The sequence below is a fragment of the Manis javanica genome, chromosome X, assembly GCF_040802235.1.
Source record: "Manis javanica isolate MJ-LG chromosome X, MJ_LKY, whole genome shotgun sequence".
Taxonomy (NCBI): domain Eukaryota; kingdom Metazoa; phylum Chordata; class Mammalia; order Pholidota; family Manidae; genus Manis; species Manis javanica.
In genome coordinates, this window is record NC_133174.1 from 64,943,115 (window position 1) to 64,961,759 (window position 18,645).

General features: G+C 38.6%; 1 protein-coding gene across 3 annotated transcripts in view; it reads left to right on the plus strand.

Annotated features, from left to right (window-relative positions):
• The first annotated feature begins 307 nt into the window (after positions 1-307).
• Positions 308-18,645, plus strand: part of LOC108404785 (toll-like receptor 13) — a 32,430-nt gene continuing 14,092 nt past the window's right edge. Inside the window, exons 1-2 of one of the 3 annotated variants that reach the window (XM_017672560.3) lie at positions 308-442; positions 652-724. The gene's annotated coding sequence lies outside the window, so the exon portion shown is untranslated. The other 2 variants (XM_017672568.3, XM_073227624.1) reach the window with 2 other exon arrangements.

Consider the following 18,645-nt stretch of genomic DNA (forward strand, 5'->3'; position numbering starts at 1 on the left):
ATGGTGATTGCTAAAATACAGCTATTGTACTCCCTGAATATTCTCTATTTCAAATTAGACATCTCTGGTTCTTTCAGTTCTTTTATAATCTCCAATTATTCCCAGCTCCACTAAACACACAGTCTGTGACCTTGGGCCAGACACTTCTTTTGGTTTCATTTCTCCATTTGAGAGGTGGGACTAATGCCTGTCATCACCCAAAGCATGACGGGCAAAGGCAGGGCTGAAGGAAGGACCAATGAAGGGAGGCTCCCCACATTTGCCAATGAATAAAATGCACACAACAATAAACCACTTCCATTGCACAGTGAAATTTTTGGAGGGGAGAAGTCTGAACTCATCATACTTGTTTTGAAAGTATTTTGCAGGGGCAAAAATTATTTTATTCATGTAAATGTTGAATCTTGGAGCAGCAGTGAGATAATGTAAACTTCTGTTTGCAGTTAAGTCAACCTGTTATTTCACATCTCTTGGCTTCTTGTCATAATAGGGGTATCCAGAAACGAGGTAATGTTCATATACATCTGGGGGAAGGCATGTTGAATGCGGGCAAGTATGGTTCCATTGAGGCTTTATGTGCTAAATATTTTACTTACATCACTATATTTAATCCTTATAATAACTTTGTGAGATTCTTATTGCCTTTTACAGAAAAGACTGAGCTTACATGATCTGACTTCCTGAAGGAGACACAATGTCAGGCAGAGCCAGGATTTGAACTCAGGTATGTCTGATTTGAGGGAGCTTTTGTTCTTTCACAGTCACCAGACTTGCTGTCTTTTCCTTGACCCTCACAGTAATGCTATTGTTTAAGAAGTCAGCCAGGCTGAAGTGGGCTCTTACTGACAGGTTAAATGCAGGTGAAGTATATGATTGGTCTAGCCAACGCACTGCGTTGACTGAAATTTAGGTTTACTGCCTGTCTTGTAAACCAGAAAGTACATCTTACATCCCTCATTGCTAGAGCAATCCCAGCACTGACCAAGAAATCAACTAAGGAGCTGGGATGTTCCTACCACTCCCTGGGTTCTGAAGTAGGGTCCTGGAATTTCAGATTGGCAAAAGATCTTTGGAAAGCCATCCAAAGGGCAAGCCATCTAAGATCCAAGCATATGGGGTCATAGTATTGGGAACTGTATGGATTAGAGCTGCAAAGTTAGTCTTCCTTTGGCTTACACTTTGGTCCAGGCTTTTTTAAAGCTTCAGTTTTGGATTTCAAAATATAAAGGGACAAAGTGAATGGGGCAGAGAGGAGAAATCATATATTTTATTTATTTGAAAAACATTTGTATAGTTTTTAGCTCTGTGTCAGGTACTGGTGCTTGATGTATTAACTTATTTAATCTTCAACAACTTTATGCATAGGTCAATTTTTATCCCCATTTCACAGAGGAAGAAATTGAGACTGAGAAATTAAATATTTGCCCAGGGCCATAAAGTGAGTGAGCATCAGAGTCAGAAGTTATACCTTAACAGTCTGGTTCCAGATCCCATACTCTCAGCCACTATACTATGCTGCCTTCCCAGTGCTGTGAGACTTCTAAAACCATAGACTGAGTTGGAAACGCTGTTAAAGGACGTTTAGTCCAGCCTTCTCATCAGTTCAGGAATTTCCTCTATGCACTCCCTGCCCTGTTTGAACATTTTCAGTGTCTAGAGCTTGCTCTCTCAAAGGAAGGCCATCCCAATATGGATGAACTCTGACTGTTGAGAAATTTGTCAGGAGAGCTGATGAAGAAAATCAACTCAGCCCATGTATGCTGAGCTCATATTATGAATAAACCACTTTATTTGGTACATACAAAGATAAGGAATATATGGTTCCTGTCCCTTACAGATTCTTTATTTTTATTTTTATTTTTTATTTTATCAAATGTACACCACAGTGTTCAACAGCACCCATCCACCCTGCCTGCGCCCACACCCCTCCGCCTTGGTAACCACTAGTCACTTATCAGTGTCTATGAGTGTACTGCTGTTTTGTTCCTTCTGATTTGCTTTGTTTTTATATTCCATGAATAAGTGAAATCATATGGTATTTGTCTTCCTCTGCCTGGCTTATTTCACTGAGCATAATACCCTCTAGATCCATCCATGTTGTTGCAAATGGAAGGATTTCTTTTCTTTTTATGGATGAATAGTATTCCATTGTGTATATGTACCACCTCTTCTTTATCCAGTAACCTAACACTTAGGTTACTTCCATATTTTGACTAATGCAAACAGTGCAGCAATGAACATAAGGGTGAATATATCTTTTTGAATCAGGTATTTTTTTTCTTCAGGTAAATTCCTAGGAGTGGATTTATGGGTCAAATGGTATTTCAATTTTTAGTATTTTGAGGAACCCCCATACTGTTTTCCATAGTGGTTGCATCAATTTGCAGTCTCACCAACAGTGAAGGAGGGTTCCTATTTCTCCGCACCCTCACCAGCATTTATTATTTCTTGTCTTTTGGATGTTGGCCATTCTAACTGGTGTGAGGTGATATCTCACTGTGGTTTTAATTTGCATTTCCTGATTTTAACAACATGGAGCATCTTTTCATGTGCCTGTTGGCCATCTGTATTTTTTCAGAAAAATGTCTATTCAGGTCCTCTGTGCATTTTTTAATAGGGTTATTTTTCTTGGGTGTTGAAGTGTGTGAATTCTTTATATATTTTGGATGTTAACCTCTTATCAGATGAGTCATTTACAAATATATTTTCCCATACCATAGGATGCCTTTTTGTTCTACTGTTGGTGTGCTTTGCTGTACAGAAGATTTTTAGTTTGATGCAGTCCGACATGTTCATTTTTTATTTTGTTTCTGTTGCCTGACATGTGTCCAGGAAAAAATTGTTCAAGTGATGTTTTTGCCTAAGTTTTCTTCTAAGAGTTTTATGGTTTCATAAGTTACACACAGGTCTTTGATCCATTTGGAGTTTACTTTTATGTATGGAGTTAGACAATAATCTAGTTTCATTCTCTTACATGAAGCTGTCCAGTTTTGCCTACACCAGTTGTTGAAAAGGCTGTCTTTTTCCCATTGTATTTTCATGCCTCCTTTATCATATATTAATTGATCATATATGCATGGTTTATATCTGGGGTCTCTATTCTGTTCCATTGATCTATTGGTCTGTTCTTCTGCCAGTACCAAATTGTCTTGATTACTGTGGCTGTATATTAGAGCTTGAAGTTGGGGAGCATAATCCCCCAGCTTTGTTCTTCTTTTTCAGGATTGCTTTCACTATTGGAGTCTTTTGTGGTTCCATAGGAATTTTAGAACTATTTGTTCTAGTTCATTGAAGACTGCTGTTGGTATTTTGATAGGGATTGCATTGAATCTGTATATTGCTTTGGGCAGGATGGCCATTTTGACAATATTAATTCTTCCTAGCCAAGAGTATGGGATGAGTTTCCATTTGTTAGTGTCCTCTTTAGTTTCTCTTAAGAGTGTCTTGTAGTTTTCAGGGTATAGGTTTTTCACTTCCTTGGTTAGGTTTATTCCTAGGTATTTTATTCTTTTTGATGCAATTGTGAATGGAATTGTTTTCCTGATTTCTCCTTCTGCTAGTTCTTTTTTCATATATAGGAATGCAACAGATTTCTGTGTATTAATTTTGTATTCTGCAACTTTGCTGAATTCAGGTATTAGTTCTAGTAGTTTTTAGTGGAGTCTTTAGGGTTTTCTATTTATAATATCATGTTGCCTGAGAACAATGACAATTCAATTTCTTCCTTACCAATTTGGACGCCTTTTATCTCTTTGTGTTGTCTGATTGCCATGGCTAGGACCTCCAGTACTATGTTGAATAAAAGTGGGGAGAATGGGCATCCTTGTCTTGTTTCTGATCTTAGAAGAAAAGCTTTCAGCTTTTCCCTGTTAAGTATGATGTTGGCGGTGGGTTTGTCATATATGGCCTTTATTATGTTGAAGTACTTACCATTTTGTTGAGAGTTTTTATCATAAATGGATGTTGAATTTTGTTGAATGCTTTTTCAGCATCTATTGAGATGATCATGTGATTTTGTCCTTCATATCCTCCTTTTTTTATGTGGTATATGGTATTGATTGATTTACAAATATTGTACCACCCTTGCATTCCTGGAACAAATCCCTCTTGGTCATGATGGATGATCTTTCTGATATATTTTTGAATTCAGGTTGCTAATATTTTGTTGAGGATTTTTTCATCTGTGTTCATCAGAGATATTGGTCTGCAATTTCCTTTTGTTGTGGTGTCTTTGCCTGCCTTTGGTATTAGAGTAATGCTGGCTTCATAGAATGAGTTTGGAAGTATTCCCTCTTCTACTTTTCGGAAAGCTTTAAGGAGGATGGGTATTTGGTCTTTTCTAAATGTCTGATAAAATTCAGTGGTGGAGCCATCTGGTTTTGATCCAGAGGTTTTGTTCTTGGGTAATTTTTTTATTACTGATTCAATTTCATTGCTGGTAATTGGTCTGTTCAGATTTTCTGTTTCTTCCTGGATCAGTCTTGGAAGATTGTATTTTTATTAAAAGTCGTTCATTTCTTCTCAGTTATCCAGTTTGTTAGCATAAAATTTTTCCTAGTATTTTCTCATATTTCTTTGTATTTTGGTGGTGTCCATAATGATTTTTCCTTTCTCATTTCTGATTCTGTTTATGTGTGTAGACCCTCTTTTTTTCATGATAAGTCTGGCTAGGAGTTTATCTACTTTGTTTATTTTCTCAATGAACCAGTTCTTGGTTTCATTAATTTTTTCTATTGTTTTATTCTTCTCGATTTTATTTATTTCTGCTCTGATCTTTATTATGTCCCTACTCCTACTGACTTTGGATTTCATTTGTTCTTCTTTATCTAGTTTCTCTAATTGGGATTTTAGACTGTTTATTTGGGATTGTTCTTGTTTCTTGAGGTAAGCCTGTGTTGCTACATACTTTCCTCTTAGAAATGCCTTTGCCATGTCCCACATGTTATGGGCTGTTGTATTTTTCTTTTCATTTTTCTCTATGTATTGCTTGATTTCTGCTTTAATTTATTCATTGATCTATTGATTATTTAGAAGCACATTGTTTAGCCTCTATGTGTTTGTAAGTCTTTTTGTTTTTTTGTGTAATTTATTTCCAGTTTCATAGCACTATGGTCTGAAATCTGCCTGATACAATTTCAATCTTTTTGAATTTATTGAGGCTCTTCTTGTGACCTAGTATGTGATCTATTCTGGAGAATGTTCCATGTACACTTGGGTAAATGTGTATCCTGCTGCTTTTGGGTGGAGTGTTTATAGGTATCTGTTAAATCCACTTGATCTAATGTATTGTTCAGTGCCTCTGTTTCCTTGATTATTTTCTCTCTTGTTGATCTGTTTCCTTACTTATCTTCTGTGTGGTTGATCTGTCTATTGATGTGAGTGGTGTGTTAAAGTATGTATTGCAATCTATTTCTTCCTTTAATTCTGGTAGTATTTGTTTTGCATATTTACGGTGCTCCTATGTTGGGTGCACAGATATTTATAGTGGTTATATCCTCTTGTTGGACTGACCCCTTCATCATTATGTAATGTCCTTCTTTGTCGCTTGTGACTTTCTTTGTTTTAAAGTCTATTTTGTCTGATACAAGTACTGCAACATCGGCTTTTCGCTCCCTGTTAGTTGCATGAAATATCTTTTTCTATGCCTTCAGTTTTAGTCTCTGTATGTCTTTGGGTCTGAAGTGAGTCTCCTGTTGGCAGCACATAGATGGGTCTTGTTTCCTTATCCATTCTGCCACTCTGTGTCTTTTGATTGATTCATTCAGTCCATTTTCATTTAAGATGAGTATTGATAGATACATACTTCTTGCCATTTTAGTAATTGTTTTCTGATGTTTTTTATGTCTCCTATCTCTTCCTTATTCCTTTTATATTCTCCTGTTGTTATTGATGGTTGTCTTTAGTGTTGTAATTGGATTTCTCCCTCTTTTTAAAATTTATTTATTTTTGTGGGTGTGTATTTATTGTAGGCTTTAGTTTTGTGGATACCAAAGGTTCAAGGATAGCTTTTTTAGTATATAATAGTCTATCTTAAATTGCTGATCACTCTATTTCAGATACAATCTAAAGGTATTTTTTTCCCTTCTTCTTCTTCCTCCTCCACATTTTTCGTATTTGATGTCATAATCTGCACTATTTGTGTATCCCTTGACTGATTTTATGTATGGTTGATTTTGCTTCTTTTGTTTTGTTTTAATTTTGTACTTCCTTGGTAATTAGTTGGTCTACTACCTTTATTGTGGGTTTATTTTCACTGGTGAAAACTGTTTAGGCTTAGGGTCATTTCCATCTACAGCAGTTCCTTTAACATATTACGTACTACTGGCTTAGTGGTGGTGAATTCCTTCAACTTTTGTTTATTTGAAAATTGTTTAATTCCTGCTTCAAATTTAAATGATAATCTTGCCAATAGAGGATTCTTGGTTGGGGGTCCTTCTGTTCAGTACATTAAATATTTCATGCTACTCCCTTCTGGCCTGTAAAGTTCCTGCTGAGAAATCTGCTGATAGCCTGATGGGATTTCCATTATAAGTAATCTTTTTTTTGTCTCTTCTGATAACACAATCTCCTTAGCCTTGATCTTTGCCATTTTTGATATTTTATGTCTTAGTGTTTTCTTCCTTTATTTCCTTTTGTTAGGGGATCTCTGTGCATCCATGACCTGAGTGTCTATTTCCTTCCACAGATTGGGAAAATTTTCAACAATTATTTCCTTAAAGAGACTTTCTATCCTTTTATCTTTCCCTTGTCCTTCTGGTACCCCTATTATGTGAATATTGTTTAATTTGGATTAGTCACATAGCTCTCTTATCACTTTCATTCCTAGAGATCCTTTTTTCTCTCTGTTCCTCAGCATCTTTGTTTTCCTGTTCTCTAATTTCTATGTCATTTACCATCTCCTCTACATGATCTAATACACTTTTAAATGTCTCCATTGTATTGTTTCATTTCAGATACTGTATTCTTCAGCTCTGAGTAGCTCTTTTCCAGGACTTCTATCTTTTTGTTGAAGTCCTCCCTGAGATCTTGAATATTTTTCTGTAGATTCATAAGCATGTTTATGACTTTTTCTTTGAAGTCTTTATCAAGAAGATTGGTGATTTTTGTTTCATTTAGTCCTTTTTCTAGTGTTTTGTCTTGTAGTTTTGCTTGGAACATATTCCTCTGCTTCCTCATTCTGCCAGGTTTTTTTTGTATTTCTTCCTATGGAGTAATAGCTTTTTGAAGGAGGCATCCTTTAGTGTCCACAAGCTCAATACTCTTTACCTTGCTTTTGTGATCAGATCAGAAGTCTCTGCTGTAGTTGCTGTGGACAGGGCCGCCCTCTGCCTGGCCTGCAGCAATGCCTGGGGCTGCAGGTGCCTAGGAACCCATGCCCACAGTGAGAAAGGAGATCCCAGGGCTGGCTCCCACAGGCACTATTCCTGCTGGGCTGAAACAGAGGTGAGAAATTTTGGAGGGCCTCCCTCTGCCTACCAGGCAGCAAAGTCTAACACTACTGCCAGGCCAAGTGGGCCATCCTCTGATTGTGTGTGCAGAGAGAAGCCTCGGGGCTGAGTCTTTGGAGTTTCTGTGGGCAGGACCACCTTCTGCCTGGCCTGCAGCAATGGCAGAAGCCTCACGTGGGTAGTACCCACTGCCCAAGGGGTGGAAGGAGTTCCCAGGGCTGGCTCCCTCAGGCACCTCCTTGGCTGGGCTGAAACAGAGCTGAGAAAGCTTGGAGGGCTTCCATCTGCCTACCCAGCAGCAAAGTCTGACACTACAACCGGGCCAAGTGGGTTGTCTGCTAGCTGTGAGCATAGAGAGGAGACTCAGTGCTACATTTCCAGTGAGGGGGATGGAGCACCTAGGGTTCCTGAGACTTCCTGACCTCTTGGGCTGAGGGCAGACTGGGGAGGTATCATCAACCTGCCCTTTCTCCTGAGAAGAGAGCTCCATTTAACCCTCACCCCTCTGGCGGCCCTCTTGCTGCTGGGAAGTATTTCTAACTGCCCACTTTGCTTTTTTCTCTGGGGAGCCATTAGAATGTGCCTGTTCTCCAAGCAGCTAGAATCTCAACCTTCCTGAGTGTTCCACCTGTCTTTGTTGTCCAGCCACACTAATCACCAGAGCACCATATAACGTAGGCTTATGGTCCTGGAGCAGATCTCCAGGACTAGGCATTAAGCGATCCTGGGCTCCTACCCCCTCCCTGCTCCATTCCTTCTTTTTCTGCCTGTGGCTGGGGTGAGAGGAAGGGCTTGGGTCCCTCTGGCTTTTGGCTTTGCCACTTTACCCTTTCTGTGAGGTCTTTTTTTCTTCCCCAGATGTAGGTAGTCATTTCTGCAGTTTGTAGGTCATTTCAACTCCTTTAACATTTTGTTTATTCCTGTATTAGAATGTTTACTTCCATGTTGAATAATTTACTTGTGTGTACAAATCTACTACTCTGTAAATTACTACTCATGGGCAGGGACTATGACCTACACATCTTCTTGACGTGAGCATCACATAGCACAGTAGTTGAAACGAAGTAGGTACTCAACAAATATGTAGGAAATGAATTAACATAAATGCATGAATTTAAGACAGCTCTATTTTCTCTTACCAACATCTCAACTATCTTAGCATTTGGCTCCCTCTTAGCCTATTTATTCTATCATTTCCAACTTGAAATGTTGACTGTTGTTGTTTTAACTTGGAAGCTAAAAATATATATAGCTGAGTAGTCTGGGTCTCTTTGTCATCTTACACATGTTATCTTATATCCTGGGTGACCAGCTGTTGCAGCCTGCTGCAGCTCAATTAATGCCTGTTACGTTTGATGCCCCCTTTCACTCTCAAAAGTGTTCCAATTTGTTTGATAAATTATGTATGGTCAATGTCTTCATGTCATCTTCTTTCTTCTTTTTGTTCAAAACACAACCTAAGTTGTTAGGTTGTCCTTTTGTCCCCAGTGTGTCTTGTTTTTATAAGCATGTATCAGTTTTACATTTACCCTAGGTAATGTATGCTATAATTTCCATTCACTTCTAGTAAAGTCAAATAAAAGAGGATAGGTTTAAGCCACAGAGAGTAAAGCCTAGAAAATCAGGATTGGGAGGAACAACTAAACAAATACTTGTGTAAACTACTGAGAGGGTCAGGACTCTCCTTCCCTGGAGACCTTGACAAATAGGCCCAGCTTCTTCTAATGTGCACTAGACATAGGCCAGCTTTAAGGTCTTGACCTATATAAGCCCCTCCCACCTCTGGCATTCTTAACTACTTTTTAAGGCTAGATTAGCAATAAAGATCCATGGGTTATATCTGGGGCTAGGATCACAGATGATCCCAGGATGGATTAAGCCATAAGGCAAGAAAATCTCTGGTTGGAAAGGAACAGGTGGGTGGCAGTCTAGGCACTTCTTAGTGGAATTTCCTGGTCCATTTTTCTCAAGCTGGGCTGTCCAACCTCATCCACAGAAATCAAGGACAATGATAGCTTATGCCTTATTCTGCCTAAGTCATGCTTCTACTCCTCACTTCCCCACCTAAGAGCAGCTGGCCTACCTTCTGGAATGGAAAAGGCCCAGGGTACCCCAAGCCCAACTTGCTCTGAATGCTCCCTAGTGGCTGGGAACTAAGTGAACCTGTTTTCTGAATCAGCCTCTTGCATAAGCTTGTTACTTAAGGTCATACCTTTCAAGTATTAGTGAGTTACAGGCCCCCTCCTTAACTGGCATGCCACCCCCACTTTCACTTCCAGTCCCACCCAGCACCAGTTCCTGTTGCACAAGTGAAACCAAGCCTTGGTTAACTCCACAGTAGCTTTCAGTTCCTCTCTTGGGTTTTGCTGAAATGGAATTTAGACATGGTTCAAGCCCCCTGTCATGGCCAAGAGAAGCTCTGCAGCTCCTTCAGCAACATGGAACATTCCTTCCCCTGCCCCTCTCCATTTGGCCATGGTTCCTCAGTTCAGTTCTGCTTTCCTCTGGGACCACAAAGAGCTCTAGCTGACAGGTAACATACCATGAGGCTGTGGGGCTCAGTGCTCATCCACAAACTTTTGGCCTGAGTAACAAGGTGGAAATTGGGCCACTAATTGCATTCTGAGTTACAGATGAGGGAACTGAGGCTGAAACTTGAACATGACTGGTAAGTGACAGAGCTGGGATTTGAAGCCAGGTTTTGCACACTTCAAATCTGAGCCTACTTCAGGTTAGTCAGCTAAAGATCTTCCCACCCCTTTTCCTTACTTTCCAGAAATGAGATGGTTGAAAAGATCAAGTTCTCCCCACAGGATTTGTGGGTGGGTTTTGGAGAATGCAAAGACTTCAAGCTTCTTGGGGTCCAGGCAATGTGCAATCAGCAATTCTTCCTGCTGAGAGATGCAGTGAGAAACTTTAGGCCTGTGTAAACTGTTAATACTGAGGCCACCTTGTGGTAGATCTTAGCAGAGAGTCAAAAACAAATCTAACTTCAATAGCTTTTTTAGAAAGACAACCTTTTCTATAGATTTTCTTAAAGGGGCAGCACGGGGTTCACAGAACATGTCAAGCCGTAAAGCTTGATAAAATTCCTCTTCTCTTGTCCATCTCTGTCCATCTCCTTAAAGTCTCTACAGCCATAATTCAAATCTCTGTCCCTACCTGTTCTCCATTCTCACTTTCTTTCTTACTTCATGCTATTCTCCATGTCTTCGTTCTCAACATGCCCCAAAATTTGTGTTTTTGCTTTCAGCCTTTGGGGACACATGTAATCCCCTGGGACATCTAATCTGGTGTTTTTCTCTGGATGTTTTTCTCCTGTAGGCAGATTTCCACCCCCTCCCCCAAATTCTGGTAAATTCTGAATTCTGGTCTCCTTCTTGTTACACCTGTATGATACAGAAATGATCATTAGGTTATGAAGATCCAGAAATAGTGATGACATTATCAGTAAATATTATGTTTTGGTAATATCAGAATAAACTTAAAACACTTAGGCTTGTCTTTCAAAGTCTTCTTGTATTTGGGACACTAAAAAGCCTCAATTCCTGCTTAACAAGAATGGATATTTATTGAGTACCTATGACAGACAGGCCATGTGCTAGGCAATTCCATCCATATTTTCACATTTAAAGTTAAAATAACTTTGTTATGTATGAATTTTTTCATTGAAGCATAGTTGACATAACATACTGTATTAGGTTCAAGTGTACAACTTAGTGATTTGGTATTTATACACATTGTGAAATGGTCACCATAATAAGTCTAATTACCATCTGTCACATACAAAGATGTTACAATATTATCGATTGAATTCCCTATGTTGTGCATTACATCCCCATGTCTTATTTATTTTATTATAATAAAATACCTCTTAGTCATCTACACTTGTCCACCCTGCCACTCCCCTCCCCTCTGGCAACCACCAATTTGTTTTCTGTATCTGTGGGTCTGTTTCTGTTTTGTTATGTTTGTTCTTTGGATTGTTTTTTACATTGCATATATATAACAGAAATCATGTTGTATTTGAAGTCTGACTTTCTCTGACTTATTTCACTTAGTATGATACTCTCTAGGTTGATCCATGTTGTTGCAAATGGCAAGATTTCATTCCTTTGCATGGCGGACTTATATTCCATTGAATATATGCACCACATCTTCTTTATCCATTCATGGGCATTTAGGTTGCTTCCATTTCTTGCTTATTATAAATAATGCTGTGATGAACATAAGGGTGCATATGTATACTCAAACTAGTGTGTTTGTTTTCTTCAGATAAATACCTAGAAGTGTAATTGCTTGATTGTAGGGTATTTCTATTTTTTTTTGCATTAGATGAAGAAATTTATTATTATTATTATTTTAAATTTTGGTATCATTAATCTACAATTACATGAAGAACATTATGTTTACTAGGCTCCCCCCTTCACCAAGTCCCCGCCCCACCCCATTACAGTCACTGTCCATCAGCATAGTAAGATGCTGTAAAATCACTACTTGTCTTCTCTGTGTTGCAAAGCCCTTGCCGTGCCCCCGACATACTATACATGCTAATCGTAATGCCCCCTTTCTTTTTACCCACCCTTGTCCCTCCCTTCCCACCCATCCTCCCCAATCCCTTTCCCTTTGGTAACTATTAGTCCATTCTTGGGTTCTGTGATTCTGCTGCTGTTTTGTTCCTTCAGTTTTCCTTTGTTCTTATACTACACATATGAGTGAAATCATTTGGCACTTTTCTTTCTCCACCTAGCTATGTCACTGAGCATAATACCCTCTAGCTCCATCCATGTTGTTGCAAATGGTAGGATCTGGTTTTTTCTTATGACTGAGTAATATTCCATTGTGTGTATGTACCACATCTTCTTTATCCATTCATCTACTGATGGACATTTAGGTTGCTTCCATATCTTGGCTATTGTAAATAGTGCAGCGATAAACATAGGGGTGCATCTGTCTTTTTCAAATTGGAGTGCTGCATTCTTGGGGTAAATTCCTAGAAGTGGAATTCCTGGGTCAAATGATATTTCTATTTTGAGCATTTTGAGGAACCTCCATACTGCTTTCCACAATGGTTGAACTAATTTACATTCCCACCAGCATTGTAGGAGGGTTCCCCTTTCTCCACAACCTCACCAACATTTGTTGTTGTTTGTCTTTTCAATGATGGCGATCCTTACTGGTGTGAGGTGATATTTCATTATGGTTTTAATTTGCATTTCTCTGATGACAAGCGATGTGGAGCATCTTTTCATGTGTCTGTTGGTCATCTGAATTTCTTCTTTAGAGAACTGTCTATTCAGCTCCTCGGCCCATTTTCTAATTGGATTATTTGATTTTTGTTTGTTGAGGTGTGTGAGCTCTTTATTTATTTTGGATGTCAACCCTTTATCGGATCTGTCATTTATAAATATATTCTCCCATACTGTAGGATATCTTTTTGTTCTATTGATGGTGTCCTTTGCTGTACAGAATCTTTTTAGCTTGATATAGTCCCACTTGTTCATTTTTGCCTTTGTTTCCCTTGCTCAGGGAGATATGTTCATGAGGAAGTCACTCATGTTTATGTCCATGAGATTTTTGCCTATGTTTTTTTCTAAGAGTTTTATGGTTTCATGACTTACATTCAGGTCTTTGATCCATTTAAAATTTACTTTTGTGTATGGGGTTAGACGGTGATCCAGTTTCATTCTCTTACATGTAGCTGTCCAGTTTTGTGAGCACCATCTGTTGAAGAGACTGTCATTTCCCCATTGTATGTCCATGGCTCCTTGATCATATATTAATTTGCCATATATGTTTGGGTTAATGTTTGGGGTCTCTATTCTGTTCCACTGGTCTGTAGCTCTGTTCTTGTGCCAGTACCAAATTGTCTTAATTACTGTGGCTTTGTAGTAGAGCTTGAAGTTGGGGAGAAAGGTCCCTCCCCCAACTTTATTCTACCTTCTCAGGATTGCTTTGGCTATTCGGGGTCTTTGGTGTTTCCAAATGAATTTTTGGACTATTTGGTCCAGGTCATTAAAGAATGCTGTTGGTAATTTAATACGGATTGCATAGAATCTGTATATTGCTTTGGGCAGGATGGCCATTTTGACGATATTAATTCTTCCTAGCCAAGAGCATGGGATGAGTTTCCATTTTTAGTGTCCTCTTTAATTTCTCCTAAGAGTGTCTTATAGTTTTCAGGATATAGGTCTTTCACTTCCTTGGTTAGGTTTATTCCTAAGTATTTTACTCTTTTTGATGCAATTGTGAATGGAATTGTTTTCCCAATTTCTCTTTCTATTAGTTCATTGTTAGTGTATAGGAAAGCCACAGATTTCTGTCTGTTAATTTTGTGTCCTGCAATTTTGCTGTATTCCGATATCAGTTCTAGTAGTTTTGGAGTGGAGTCTTTAGGGTTTTTTTTATGTACAATATCATGTCATCTGCAAATAGTGACAGTTTGACTTCTTCTTTACCAACCTGGATTCCTTGTATTTCTTTGTTTTGTCTGATTTCTGTGACTAGGACCTCCTGTACTATGTTGAATAACAGTGGGGAGAGCGGACATCCCTGTCTTGTTCCCAATCTCAGAGGAAAAGCTTTCAGTTTCTCACCGTTCAGTATGATGTTGGCTGTTGGTTTATCATATATGACAATTATTATGTTGAGGTACTTGCCTTCTATACCCATTGTGTTGAGAGTTTTTATCATGAATGGATGTTGAATTTTATCCAATGGTTTCTCAGCATGTATGGAGATGATAATGTGGTTATTGTCCTTTTTGTTGATGTGGTAGATGATGTTGATGGATTTTTGAATGTTGTACCATCCTTGCATCCCTGGGATGAATCCCACTTGGTCATGGTGTATGATCCTCTTGATGTATTTTTTAATTTGGTTTGCTAATATTTTGTTGACTATTTTTGCATCTACGTTCATCAGGGATATTGGTCTGTAGTTTTCTTTTTTGGTGGGGTCTTTGCCCGGTTTTGGGATTAGGGTGATGTTGGCTTCATAGAATGAGTTTGGGAGTATTCCCTCCTCTTCTATTTATTGGAAAACTTTGAGGAGAATCAGTCTTATATCTTCTCTGTGTGTCTGATAAAATTCCGAGGTAATTCCATCTGGCCCTAGGGTTTGGTTCTTTGGTAGTGTTTTGATTACCGCTTCAATTTCTTTGCTGGTAATTGGTTTGTTTAGATTTTGTGTTTCTTCCTTGGTCAGTCTTGGAAGGTTGTATTTTTCTAGGAAGTTGTACATTTCTTCTAGGTTTTCCAGCTTGTTAGCATATAGGTTTTCATAGTAGTCTCTAATAATTCTTTGTATTTCTGTGGGGTCTGTCGTGATGTTTCCTTTCTTGTTTCTGATTCTGTTGATGTGTGTTGACTCTCTTTTCCTCTTAATAAGTGTGGCTAGAGGCTTATCTATTTTGTTTATTTTCTCGAAGAACCAGCTCTTGGTTTCATTGATTTTTGCTATTGTTTCATTCTTCTCAATTTTATTTATTTCTTCTCTGATCTGTATTATGTCACTCCTTCTGCTGACTTTAGGCATCATTTGTTCTTCTTTTCCCAATTTCAATAATTGTGATGTTAGACTATTCATTTGGGTTTGTTCTTCCTTCTTTAAATATGACTGGATTGCTATATACTTTCCTGTTAAGACTGCTTTCACTGCGTCCCACAGAAGTTGGAGCTTTGTGTTGTTGTCTTTTGTTCCCATATATTGCTTGATGTCTATTTTAATTTGGTCATGGATCCATTGATTATTTAGGAGCATGTTGTTAAGCCTCCATGTGTTTGTGAGCCTTTTTGCTTTCTTTATACAATTTAGCTCTAGTTTTTACCTTTGTGGTCTGAAAACTTGTTTGGTAGAGTTTCATTCTTTTTGAATTTACTAAGGCTCTTTTTGTGGCCTAGAATGTGGTCTATTCTTGGGAGTGTTCCATGTGCACTTGAGAAGAATGTGCATCCTGTTGCTTTTGGATGTAGAGTTCTATAGATGTCTATTAGGTCCATCTGTTCTAGTGTGCTGTTCAGTGCCTCTGTGTCCTTACTTATTTTCTGTCTGGTGGATCTGTCCTTTGGAGTGAATAGTGTGTTGAAGTCTCCTAAAATGAATGCATTGCATTCTATTTCCTCCTTTAGTTCTGTTTTTATTTGTTTCACACATGCTGGTGCTCCTGTGTTGGGTGCATATATATTTATAATGGTTATATCCTCTTGTTGGACTGAGCCCTTTATCATTATGTAATATCCTTTTTTATCTCTTGTTACTTTCTTTGTTTCGGAGTCTATTTTTCTGATACTAGTACAGCAAGACCTGCTTTTTTCTCCCTGTTGTTTTCATGAAATATCTTTTTCCATCCCTTGACTTTTAGTCTGTGCATATCTTTGCGTTTGAGGTGAGTCTCTTTTAAGCAGCATATAAATGGGTCTTGTTTTTTTTTAATCCATTCAGTGACTCTATGTCTTTTGATTGGTGCATTCAGTCCATTTACATTTAGGGTGGTTATCGATAGGTATGTTCTTATTGCCATTGCAGGCTTTAGATTTGTGATTACCAAAGGTTAAAGGTTAATTTCCTTACTATCTAAGAGTCTTACTTAACTCACTTAGTATGCTGTTACAAACACAATCTAAAGGTTCTTTTCTGTTTCTCCTCCTTTTTCTTCCTCCTTCATTCTTTATGTATTAGGTATCATATTCTGTACTTTTTGTCTCTTCCTTGATTGACTATGGGGATCGTTAATTTAATTTTGCATTTGCTTAGTAATTAGCTGTTCTCCTTTCTTTACTGTGGTTTTATTACCTCTGGTGACAGCTACTCAACCTTAGGAACACTTCCATCTATAGCAGTCCCTCCAAAATACACTGTAGAGATGGTTTGTGGGAGGTAAATTCTCTCAGCTTTTGCATGTCTGGAAATTGTTTAATCCCTCCTTCAAATTTAAATGATAATCTTGCCAGATAAATTAATCTTGGTTCCAGGCCCTTCTGCTTCATGGCATTAAATACATCATGCTACTCCCTTCTGGCCTGTAAGGTTTCTGCTGAGAAGTCTGATGTTAGCCTGATGGGCTTTCCTTTCTATGTGATCTTATTTCTGTCTCTGACTGCTTTTAACAGTCTGTTCTTATCCTTTATCTTTTCCATTTTAATTACTATGTGTCTTGGTGTTGTCTTCCTTGGGTCCCTTGTGTTGGGAGATCTGTGGATCTCCATGGCCTGGGAGACTATCTCCTAACCCCAGATTGGGAAAGTTTTCAACAAATACCTCCTCAAAGATTCTTTCTGTCCCTTTCTCTCTCTCTTCTTCTTCTGGCATCCCTATAATGTGAATGTTGTTCCGTTTGGATTGGTCACACAGTTCTCTCAATATTCTTTCATTTTTAGAGATCATTTTTTCTCTGTGGCTCAGCTTCTTTGTATTCCTCTTCTCTAGTTTCTATTTCATTTATCGTCTCCTCCACTGTATCTAACCTGTCTTTAATACCCTCCATCGTGCTCTTCAGCGATTGCATCTGTGACCTGAATTCATTCCTGAGTTCTTGGATGTCTTTCTGTACCTCCATTAGGATGTTGATGATTTTTTTTTTGATCTCCCTTTCAGGAAGAGTAACAAGATCAATATCATTTAAATCTTTCTCGGGAGTTGTATTAATAATTTTACTCTGGACAAGGTTTCTTTGGTGTTTCATATTTGTATATGGCACCCTATAGTGTCCAGAAGCACTATTCTGGAGCTGCTGAGCCCCTGAAGCAATATCAGGTGTTGCAGGGGAACGATATTGGTGCCTGGGGGGAGGAAAGAGCTGTTCCCTGCTTCCCAGCTGCTGTGCCTGTCTCCACTGCCTGAACCAGTGGGCTGAGCACACCGATATAAGCTTTTGTCCCAGAGCAGAATCCCAGTCTCCCCAGGAACTCTGCCTGTCCCAGCTTTCCAACCCCATAATCAGAAGAGTATGATGAAAGCACCATGAAATGTAGGTTCATGCTCCCAGCACAGATCTCCGGAGCTAGGTATTCAGCAGTTCCAAGCCTTCCACTCCCTCCCTGCTCAGTTTCTCTTCCTCCAGCCGGTGAGGTGGGGTGGGGGAAGGGCTTGGGTCCCGCTGAGCCACAGCTTTGGTACATAACCCCGTTTGGTGAGGTCTGCTCTTTTCTCCAGCTGTATGCAGTCTGGTGCTGTCCTCTTTGCTGTTGCTCTCTCAGGATTAGTTGTGCCAACTATATTTTCTAATTGCTTCCCCTTTTAGGAGAAAGACTCTTTCTCTCCTCTCACGTTGCCATCTTTAAACTCTTTGCCCTGCTTTTTGTGTTTTAATTTATTCATATTAAGCTGTATGAGTTCTTTTATATATTGAATATTATCCCCTTATCAGCTATATCATTTGAGAATATCTTCTCCCATTTAGTATGTTGGATTTTCATATTGTTGTTGGTTTCCTTTGCTGTGTAAAATGTTTTTAGTTTGGTGTAATCAGTTTATGATTTTTGCTTTTGTTGTCCTTGCCTGAGGATACAGATGATAAAAAATATCACTAAGACTGTGTCAAAGAGCTTACTGCATGTGTTGTCTTCTAAGAGTTTTATGGTTTCAGGTCTTATGTTTGTCTTTAATCCATTTTGTGTTTAGTTTTGTATATAGTGTAAGAAAATGGTTCAGTCTCATTCTTTTGCATGTAGCTCTCCAGTTTTCCCACCACCATTTATTGAAGAGACTGTTTTTTCCCCAGTTCATATTTTTGCCTTCTTTGTCATATAGCAATTGACATATAAGCATGGATTTATTTCTGGGCTCTGTATTCTGTGCTACACATCTGTGTGGCTTTCTGCCATTACCTTACTGTTTTGATTACTATAGCCTTGCAGTATAGTTTGAAATCCAGGCATATACCTCCAGATTTGTTCTTCTTTCTCAAGATTGCTTTGGCTGTTTGGGGTCTTTTGTAGTTCTGTACACTTTTTACAATTATTTGTTCTCATCTGGTGAAAAATGCTATTGTTATTTTAATAGGGATTACATTGAATCTGTAGATTGCTTTGGATAAAATGGTGATTCTAATAATGCTAATTCTTCCAGTCCATGAGTACAATATATCTTTCCACTTATTTGTGTCTTCTTCAGATTGTCTTATCAGTGTCTTATAGTTTTCAGAGTACAGGTCTTTCACCCACTTGGTTAAATTTATTCCTAGGCATTTTAGTCATTT